We start from the raw sequence: 11,371 nt of genomic DNA on the forward strand, positions 1-11,371 counted from the left end.
TGAACAAGACTTAGAAAAATTTTGTTAAGTGTTGAAATCTTGATTCTTCTGATTTTTGTGGGACCAATTCAAGCATGTTAGAAGCTAAATCAGTCAATGACCCAAAAATAAAAGTTGTTCCTTATGTCAAATACTACAACTTTGCTTTAGTGATCTCCTCCATGCAAGGTCTCTAACACCTAGTTCAAACTTGGTCAAACAAGCTACATTCAAAAGATGGTACATACTTAAACTATGACATAATGACCTAATTAGCCCTAGCCATAAATACCAAAGTTGTTCATGATGGTATTCTAAACATGTTTAAGCTATTTGCAAGGTCACACAATCATCTACATGTTTACACTCATGATCATATGCACATACACATGGAAACATGAAATAATAACAATGTTGTATATGTTTCAATCAAATGTTTCAAGTGTCAAAGCTTATATATGAATGCTTTATGATCATGCTCATGCTATGCAAGTCAAGTTATGCAAGGCTAACACCCGAGGTGTTACAACGGTTATCTTGAGAAGGTTGTGCTTTCTCCGTACCCTTCAACTGAATCACATCTTTCTTTAATCTTTCTACCTCTTCTTTGAGATCTATGTTTTCTATGAGATTTAGCTCAATCGAAGATTGGCTTGCTTGAGGAGCACATTCATTAGTACAAGAAATATTTAATTGAGATGGTGTACTAGTGAGTGAATGTGTGAGAGTTTGAGAAAATTTTACCGACGTGATCACAACCTCATGAGACACCTCAAGCATGATGCTTGATTCTACTACTTCATCATGAGAGCACTTTAGATGAACATAGTTTGCTTGTAGCACATTATACTTGTTTGATAGTTCATCTAGCCTTGCCTTGAGCTCCAAGTTTTCCTTCTCTAGTTGTGAAACACTAGAAGAGGAGTTAGTAACTAAAGCATGCTCAATTGACCATTTTTCATACCTTTTACTTAGAGCCTTTAGTTCTTCCATCTTGGAGATGAGAAACAATTCTTGTTTTTGAAGTGATTGCTCTTGCTTCTAGATCTCTTCTTCAAGCTCATCATTCTTTTCAACTATCTTCATGATGATGAACTTGTCTTTGCAGTTGAGATGATCAAGGTTGTAGTTGTCTTCAACTTCAACATCACTCTTATCTTGATCATCTACTTGTGCTTTCTCCTTTTCTTGATCTTTATTGTTACTCTTCTTCTTGCTTTTCTTGGCCATGAGACACAAGTGATGAGTATCATGAGATACTAAGGTTGACTCATCACTTGGTCACCACCGGGCTCAAGCCTCGTCATCACAGACAGCCTGCTGTCCTGCTGCCACGGCCATACCGGACATGTCCGATATGTGCAGGCAAACAACATGTCATGCGTTGCTTGCACTTCTTGCTCTGGCTCGGTGCTCTTGAGGTCTTGTGAGGCTTCTTCGCTGCATGAAGACATAATGGACATACTTTCCATTGACTCGATCTCAAGTGCATCATCATATTTGGATTTTCCATATAAATCAAAAAGCCTAGTCCAAATGAGATGAGCACTCTCCGAAGGTGGTTGTCCATTGAAGATTGCCTCATCTTGAACCTCTACACTTAATGTACTCAAAATGACATTAATAGCTTGAGCATTGAGTTGCACACATATCTCTTCCTCTTTTGACAAAGTTTTGTAGTTGCTCCAATGAACTATAGGAAGAGGTATGCTAGCATCCACAATATACTCAACAAGAGGACTAATATCCCTAAAAGCATTGAGTACATGAATTGACCAAGGTAGAAAGTTTGAACCATCATTTTGGAGAAGCACCGGCTCCAACTCGATAGGCGTCGACATCCTTTTCTCACGGCGGTGAAGCTTTAGGAGAGAACCTCGCTCTAATACCAATTGAAAGGACCTAGGATGTCGCCTAGAGGTGGGGTGAATAGGCGTTTCTAAAAATTAACACCTTTAAATGCGGAAATGATTAGTAAAGGGAGTTTCCAAAATGAAAACTCCAAATAAAGAGTAATACCACCCCTCACAAGCTAGACATAGAGTATACAAGGTATAAAGAACTATTTACACCAAAATTTGGAAGAAGATGTTGCAGGGACCCGAAAGCTCCCAAGATCATGTCACCAAGGAATCAATTACGTACAGATCAGGACCAGCTGATTCAGATGTAGAAAATGGAATCAGCTTTCCACAGATAGCGCCAGCGGATAACAACAGAGGCTACGTTTGGCACCAGGACGAAGCATGCCGGACTCTACAAAAAGAAAAAATTAGAGTCCAAGTTATCTTAAATTAGGAATGTTTTCTCTAGGGTCAAAAATTGTAATAAGTCATGCTTAGACAGGAGTCATGCATAGGGCCCGGGTATAAATACCAAACCCCGGCTATTGTAAAGGATCAATCAATCGATCCAAATACAAGTCAATTACTTTTTCGGCTCTGGCCACCCCTTAGGAGTAGGAGTAGAGTAGATCTCGGCGAGTTCTTCAGCAAGTACGGCTGCATCAATCCGGTCGACCTTCAGTGCTTGTATGTAAGTATCGTCATGGTTTATACCTCTGTTCGTATGGTTGCATTGATCCGGTCGACCCCCACTGTAGCTCTGGTATAAGCTAGTTATTGACTCTTGTTTAATTCGAGTATAGCCTGTGTGATTCTACCTCACACCCCACTGCTTGAATTAGATCGAGGTCAAGTTATCGGCTCTACCTTAGAATGACAGTCTTTGGTAGATTCATTAAGTTACTGATATTGCTTATTGCTTTCATTGTTTATCTAATTACAGCAATATCACTCTACCCGATTGAGATTAATTTAGATCGGCCTTATATCTTATTTGATCCATCCTTTGCCAACGTAAAATTGATCTAATCTACACCTTAAACGATGAGTTATGTTTTATTGGCTGTTTTACATCAATCTTAATCATGCATAACATGCGGTAAGGCATGTTGCGTCTTGAGTAGATCTATTGGCTAGCGAGAACCGTTCCACGGCCCGTTATCACGGCCTGTGTGATTCTGCCTCACACCCCACTGTTAGCACCGTGGAGTGGGGATCGTTATTTAGTAGATCTATTCCTGGTAAGGCATGACTTTAACTGTGCGTTATGCCTAAATCGGTTATTTTAGCCGATATCGAGCGCTTACATGAACAGTTCGTATCATGAGACCACTGAAGTAAAGATAGGTTGAAAGATATGTTAGCCCCATGATCTTATTATTGTATTACGGCATGCATGATTCTACCTCATGCCCCACTGATATTAGTAATGAGTGGCATCAGACTCAACTAGCCACACTCAGACGGCGCTGGCCTTCTCCTTAGCTGTGTGAAGGGTGGCCTAAGAGACCCCGAGGAGAATCTCATGTTGTCCGTTCTCCCAAGTCGCCTCGGAATAGCGATTCTGAGCCATTCTCCACTCATGAAGCTAGCGCTGGGCGTCGTCACCATTATAGGAGTTGGAAGAATTCGATGATGATGCTGGCACAGAAGATGCAACGTCAGAAGGCCCGCCGGCCCTGGGAAGAGGACGGAGACTATCATTCACAACAAATCTATAGGCAGGTCGGCGAGTCAGAACTGTTCATCATCATAAATAAGAAATGTCAATCTCACCTCAAGCGTCGGAGATGCTAGTTCATTGGCATATTCTCCTCCGGGATTTCCTCTATCGCGCGCTTGCCTCGGTTGTCTTCGCCAGCCATGAAGGATGATTAGATCTATGAAGGGGAGAAGGAAAACTGCTATAGGGTTTCGACAGGCGGAAAAGAGCAAAGGAACAGTTGCGAGTGGAGATGTGTTCGAGGCCGAAACCACTGACTGGTATTTGAGGACCCGAAGCGAAGAGGTGGATGCCTTGGGACATGTAAAAGGCAACCGCAATTAATAGGAGGCGAAGCGCTACTTCACTAATGCCGATAGGAGTGCGGCGTTGAGCAATTGAAGGAAATCGAAGGGTTCTTTTAATAAAAGCCGTGTTTTTGGACTCGATTGGATTTGAAGTCTGGGATCGGTTGTATCAAATCGGCTCTTTAGCCAAAAAAAGAAGCATAATTAAAGAACAGAGAGTATGATCGATTCTACACAAGACATGTGTTGACATGCAGATTTCAAGTCTGGAACATCATGGATCACTCTCAATGTTTCTAGCCGAATGGCATCATCTCTCGCGATCTGTTTAATTTCTTCGATTGATCTGGGGATACTCTCAAAGACGTACTTATGATGGTCAATGGCAATGAGACTCCAGAGAGAGCTGGGGATGGATTACCCTTGATAGCCAAAAGCAAGATAGCCGGCATGGTTACATAATCGAGAGAAAGCTTATCAGATCAAGCGTTGTGCGCCTGGTGATGTTTAAGCTTTGGAAACACTAAAAGGGGAAGAGGATTCAGCAGAGCAATCAAATAGAAAATATTTGAAGGAATATTACCCTAATGTTTGGATTAACACCTGACAGCCAAGTTGCTCAGTTGCCAACTCTAATAGCCAATACCGAAAGGATATCGCTTCTAGTACAAAGATAAACCCAGAAGGGTAAAAGCCAGTACAATGTGTATCACCTACAGGAGCAAGGTACATACGAACATAGTGATGGATGAAGTGAGGATCATTGGAGACAAAGGAGTTGTTCACTGATATCACTTATTACAAGCTACAGATCAGAAAATACTTTATTTACTATGTCATCAGCCTAGGAGGTCAGAGCTACAGAGTTGGCAGCATCAAAGAAATCCTTAACCAGTCGCTCATAATCCCCGGAGTATCCGATAACTAGAGCTCCATGAGGAAGAAGCCAAAGATCATGGCCGGAGTGAACTTGTGCAGCAGCCAACGCCATGGCAGCCCCATGACGAACGCCATGAAGAGCGACTTCTCTGATGCGGTTTGGGATGTCATGTAAACGAGCCACTAGAGTGGCACCCCTGGCATTGATGAATCCTACCACATGGTTCACAGCCAAACAAAGGCTTTCTAGTTGAGCCGACAGATCTAGAGGATTTGAAGAAGAGGTGAGCAGGATTTCAAGGAATAAAAGTTGAGGAAGAAACAGAAAATAGTGGTAAACATCTCACCAGCAATTCTGGCTTCAGCCTTGGCCAGCCTCTCCCATGCTGGGTTGGCCTCAGGGGGTGATCGGCCTTGAACTATGGCCAGAGCCGATTCCGCAATAGAAAGACAGTCGACAAGTTTCTCGCTAGTTCGATCAATAGAAGCGATCAGGTCGTTATTATCTCTTGACCTCATCGGGTAATAGGGGAGCTGACGACAAATTGGTGCTGAAGATGACCCCAAAGGCTGAGTAGAGTTGGCCCTCTGCTCTAGGACGACGGAAGCATCGCAAGTTGCACCCTCTTGGCGGTGGATGCGCCAGTGCGATGATGCAGATCTATCAAAGGCCTCCTCAGCAGACCTCTTGCTGTTCTCCATGATCTCAAACCTATAGAAGAACAGAAGCTATACTAAGGATGTAGAAAGTTTGAGGCGAAGCGGGTTGTTGTTCGATCCACGACCGTGGCCCATGTATATATAGCCCAAGAAGGCGAGAAGATAGGTTTCGCTGAAGGTGTGAATTTGGAGTCGGAAACAGAGGCGGAATGACACTCCGGGAATTTAGGGGATGGATAATGAAGAGATAATAGATTCTAACTTATTGTCTCCCCGAATTATGAAATGTCGTGAAACGGATTTGAAGATTTTACATTTACCAGAAATCAACCTATCAAGGCTTCTTTGGATTGAAGGGAGTCCAGACCCCGACAAGGCCGAAGGTCATCGTGAAACGAATCGACATTGGTCCGTTGATAAATTTGTGCCCGAGAAGAAAAAAATCGCCTGCTCAACATGTGCTCAGCCGATTCCTCGGTAAATCGAGAGACTATGGGAAAGAAGCCTGTGGCTTTCCCAGTGGGCGTTTAGTGGAACAAACAAGGGAAAGGTGTCCACACATTTTAGCCCTTACAAACACTAGAACAGCTCTACGAGCATGGTGAGAAGACACAGGTGATGTCACAAGACTTCTCCTAGCCGCAGTAGCTGATCCTCTTGCTCGACAAGGCGCTAGAATGAGCGACACAATCACCCTATGCACAAGAATTCTTCTAACCGCTCAAGATCTTCGTGGCAAGAGAGTGAACCATGGAGGGTCCAGTGGAACTAGAGGCACTCGAGGGAGTAGATGGAAGCAAAACATGGCTGAATTGTTGAGCTGCTCTCGCCAGGGTCAGATGAGCTTTTTATAGCCATCTCAGGAAGATGAATCCAAGTGCCCGTGAAGCAATGATGCTCTTGTGAAAAGTTTTGAGGCATAGGCTCATGGGTGGATGTAGGCAACGACAAACAGTGGACCCCAGATCAAGGTTCTCCACCCATGACTGTGGACCAATCAGGAATACATACATGATAATTTTGGAATAAAATTACTTTTATCCCAAAATTGGGGGGCATGTGTTTACACCAAAATTTGGAAGAAGATGTTGCAGGGACCCAAAAGCTCCCAAGATCATGTCACCAAGGAATCAATTATGTGTAGATCGGGACCAGCTGATTTAGACGCAGAAAATGGAATCGGCTTTCCATAGATAGCGCCAACGGAGAACAACAGAGGCTATGTTCGGCTCCATGACAAAGCATGCCGGGCTCTACAAAAAGGAAAGATTAGAGTCCAAGTAATCTTCAATTAGGAATGTTTTCTCTAGGGTCAAAAAATGTAATAAGTCGTGCTTAGACAGGAGTCATGCACAAGGCCCGGGTATAAATACCAAACCCTGCCTATTGTAAAGGATCAATCAATCAATCCAAATACAAGTCAATTACTTTTTCGGCTCTGGCCACCCCATAGGAGTAGGAGTAGAGTAGATCTCGGTGAGTTCTTTAATGAGTATGGCTGCATCGATCCGGTCGACCTCCACTGCTTGTCTGTAAGTACCGTCATGGTTTATACCTCTGTTTGTATGGCAGCATCGATCCGGTCGACCTCCACTGCGGCTCTGGTATAAGCTAGTTATCGACTCTTGTTTAATTCGAGTATGGCCTATATGATTCTGCCTCACACCCCACTGCTTGAATTAGATCGAGGTCAAGTTATCGGCTGTACCTTAGAATGACAGTCTTTGGTAGATTCATTAAGTTACCGATATTGCTTATTGCTTTCATTGTTTATCTAATTATAGCAATATCACTCTGCCCCGATTGAGATTAATTTAGATCGGCCTTATATCTTATTTGATCCATCGTTTGCCAACCTAAAACTGATCTAATCTACACCTTAAACGATGAGTTATGTTTTATTGGCTGTTTTACATCAATCTTAATCATGCATAACATGCGGTTAAGGCATGTTGCATCTTGAGTAGATCTATTGTCTAACGAGAACCGTTCCACGGCCCGTTATCACGGCCTGTGTGATTCTGCCTCACACCCCACTGTTAGCACCATGGAGTGGGGATAGTTATTTAGTAGATCTATTTCTGGTAAGGCATGACTTTAACTGTGCGTTATGCCTGAATCGGTTGTTTTAGCCGATATCAAGCGCTTACACGAACAGCTCGCATCATGAGACCGTTGAAGTAAAGATAGGTTGAAAGATATGTTAGCCCCATGATCTTATTATTGTATTATGGCCTGCATGATTCTACCTCATGCCCCACTGATATTAGTAATGAGTTAGGGTGTCGAGTCTATTATTATTTTTACGGCCTGCATGATTCTGCCTCATGCCCCACTAGTCATGATGATAGATGAGATCTAACATGTTCATTAGATTTATCTTTATTAAACGGTTAAGTGGTGTTGAATTGTTTCTTTATATAAAAGGGGTTCGGTTAATCATAATCATTGGCTCAGCACAAACCGATCATTGTTGACATCTTATTGCCATTGATTAATATCTGTTCGATTAATGATATTTATCCTGAATGATAACCGATTCTTCTTACACAACCCCATGAGCTCTAATTGATTTATTCTCATGAACATACTGGAATCGACTATTTAGTCGATCTCCTTTCATATCGGCTCTCATAGCCGCACATTTGGGACTGTCTGGCAACACCGGCAAGTTTCACCCTTAATTACTGATGAACTTTCTCTCTTTGGCAATTATAGGGTCAAATTGACTGGCACGTCTTGGGAGGATCGCTCAAGATTGACCACCCCTACGCTGAAGCTAGGCAGATTTGCTCCATCGAGCGGACCCTTCCGGCTTGCTGTGTGTGTCCTCAGCACGGGACGAAAATTCTGTGTCGACAAGAATATATATAGAAGCTTCAACCCTGTAACATAAAGTTAGAACAGAGAACAAATATATTCTGCATAGGCAGGAAATACCAGACGTGTCTGGTATGTATACGAGGTGTGTCCGGTGTGGACGGTTTCTACAGAGCAGCCCCAAACTTGCTCCTTTTGATTTCTATCTTGAAATCAAACTGTAGGTATCTACTGGAGATGATAGTATACACAGAGAACCTGCACAAGAGCTAGAGCAACACAAATATCAAATGAAATACGAATTGAGACATGATATTTGTTTTACCGAAGTTTGGACTCCTTCGAGTCCTACTCTGCGTTGAGGGGGCTGTGGGCGACCCAGTGAAGGTCAGCCCTAGAGGGTACCATGAAGGTCACTCTAGCTAGAGTCTTTTCCAACTCCTTTTCCTCCTTCCACTAGTTAATTCCGAGGCGACGGAATCGACCGTTACAAACTTTCCGAGGCATACCACAATCTCTCGGGTGCTCTCCGGCGACGCCTAACCGTCTAGGACCGAAGAGTCCAAAAGTAACAAATGCAAATCACGAAATAGACAATATGCACAAGTGTTCAAGTGGTGGCTTTCTCTCTTTTTCAAATTCTCTCTTAACCCACAAATGGATTTTACGATTTGGATCACACACTCACTTAGATAGGGTTTGAGAGAGTTGGCAAAGCTCAAAAACGTGCTAGAGGATCAGCAGAATCAGCAGCCTCCAAATGTGGAGGCTTGGGGGTATTTCTAGTCCCCTTGGAAAAATTAGCCATTTTATAGTCGTTGCCATACCGGACACGTCTGGTATGACTTACACTGAGCCAACGGTAACTGAGTTACAGTAACGTTGTGAGGCATCGAAACTCTCAGTGAATGCCAGAACTCCCGACTGTTAGAACTTCTGACTCATGTTGGAACTCCCGACCCTCAGTATATTTGAAAACTATGGTAACTGAGTTAAAGTATGTGAGGTGTCAAAACTCCCGACGCATGCCGAAACTCCCGACCCTCAAGGCATTTGAAAAACTGACCGTTGGCCTCTGGCCGTCCATACCGGACACGTTCGATATGAATACCGGACACGTACGGTATGACCACCACAGTGAACTCTCCAAGTCAGTTAAGCGTGAGACGTTGGAACTCCCGACCATTGCCGGAACTCTCGACGAACAAACCCAAGTACAACAAGAATTTTATCGTGGCTGGGCACATACCGGACACTTCTGGTATCAATACCGAACATGTCCGGTATTACTAGACCAGCAAAAACAAGTTAGCTCTTTAGTCTCTCAAACACTCTAAAACTCACATGGGTTGGCTTGAGCACTTATGAAACATTATCTATCAACATGATGCATCCCTCTTAATAGTACGACATTCCTATTAACTCAAATTTAAAGAGTATAACAAATTTAAACCTTTTGAGTTGATCTCTTTCAACCGAAGCCATGTATTCCAATCTTCATCAAATGAGGGTGCCAACATATCAACTTTGATCTTTTTCACTTGAGCATAGCCATCTTGAGCACATGACTTGATTCCATTTATTAAATATGAATAACTCCAAATGCATCAAGTCACTTTCAACACTTTGTCCAATATAGATTTGATCCTCCACATCAATATGATTATCATAGCTTGATTAGTACCTCAGCTAAATGCAAGTACTTTCTTCTTCACCCTAGCTAGGTTCTTCGGTAGCCAGGCTATCACTTGCCCTTCACCCTTGCTTAGTACCTCGAAGCCTTTTCTTGCTATCTTCACCATCACAAGCCATCAAGTCACATCTTGTGTTGAATCATCCATTCATTTGTATTGTTATCTTTTTCATTTTAATTCAGCAAGCTTCAAATATGAGACCATTCCATATGCAATCCTTCATGTCTCATCAACTAATTTTTCCATGGCTTGCTTTCACATAGTATATGGAAATCCCACAATAAATAAGCATTTTTATGAATTCTATTTGCATTGTTATCTTATGCTTGAACTAGATTATTTATACAACAACACATCATTTTGGCTTTCATTAAGTACCTGTGAGATAACCTATTACCTGTCCACACTTAGCAAACGTGTTAGACCTTTAATCACGTTGTCATTCAATCATCCTAAACCCACTAAAGGGCTAGATGCACTTTCACCATGTTAATTATACACCTCCATAGTGGGAAGCATGATGTTGGTGGGAGGCAATTACAGTTGTGTCAGGTGAAATATTCATCTCGCGGAGAGGTTTTTACGCGGTAACAAAATTAATTTTTATTCATCCAACTACTAATTCCTATGCAATATCGGTGTAAAAAACTTTTTTGCGCATCTTGACTATAGTTTCTATGTATCCAAATGGCCATCACGTACCATGATTTAAATTTTGAATTTATGAATTTTAAAATTTTTCAAAAAATATTCACAATAGATCTTGAATCATGCATAAAAATGTCAGGAGTTCAATGGTGAAAACCGTTTTTAAATCGGATACTTCGTTGAAGAATTATAATAAAAAAATAAAAGAGATTAGATTGGGTTGCATGCGTGCGTGCGTGCGTCAGCCTTATCAGGTTGTGTCAGGTGGAACGTCCAGCTCGTGAAGAAGTTTCTATGCGGTAACAAATTAATTTTTATTCATCCAACCACTTATTTTTATGCGTTGTCGCGACAAAAACTTTTTTGCGCAGCTTAAATTTAGAATTTTATGTTGGGTCTGTAGGAGTCTCCCACCTACGCGCGCGTCAGCCCCATGGAGCTAAACGGTTTAGCTGGCTAGGGCGACTGACTGAGGTCTCCATTCACTATTTGGAGGCCGGGCTCTAATTCACCTTGGCCAGAGCTTTTTGGAATTCGATCATCATGCAAAGTGGGCTTCGGTGATTTGCCGCCCCACAACGGCGCTTCACCAGCTTGCCATTATGAAACACGACCCACTCGCTAAAATGCCATTTGGTGAGTTTAGAACCCTTTTCTTCCTCTTTTGCCTCTGTCCCTTTCACCGGAGCTCGCGTGGACGGAACAGAGGGGCGCATCGAGCATGCTGTTGCTGCTTCTCCGAGCGCCGAGCGAGGAGCCAGCGGGCACGCTCTACCATGGCGGCCCACCTCTCCCATGGCTAGCTCTCCCATGACGTGCCTCTCTCCGCACGCTTCC

This window comes from Miscanthus floridulus, chromosome 1 (genome assembly GCF_019320115.1).
Source record: "Miscanthus floridulus cultivar M001 chromosome 1, ASM1932011v1, whole genome shotgun sequence".
NCBI lineage: Eukaryota > Viridiplantae > Streptophyta > Magnoliopsida > Poales > Poaceae > Miscanthus > Miscanthus floridulus.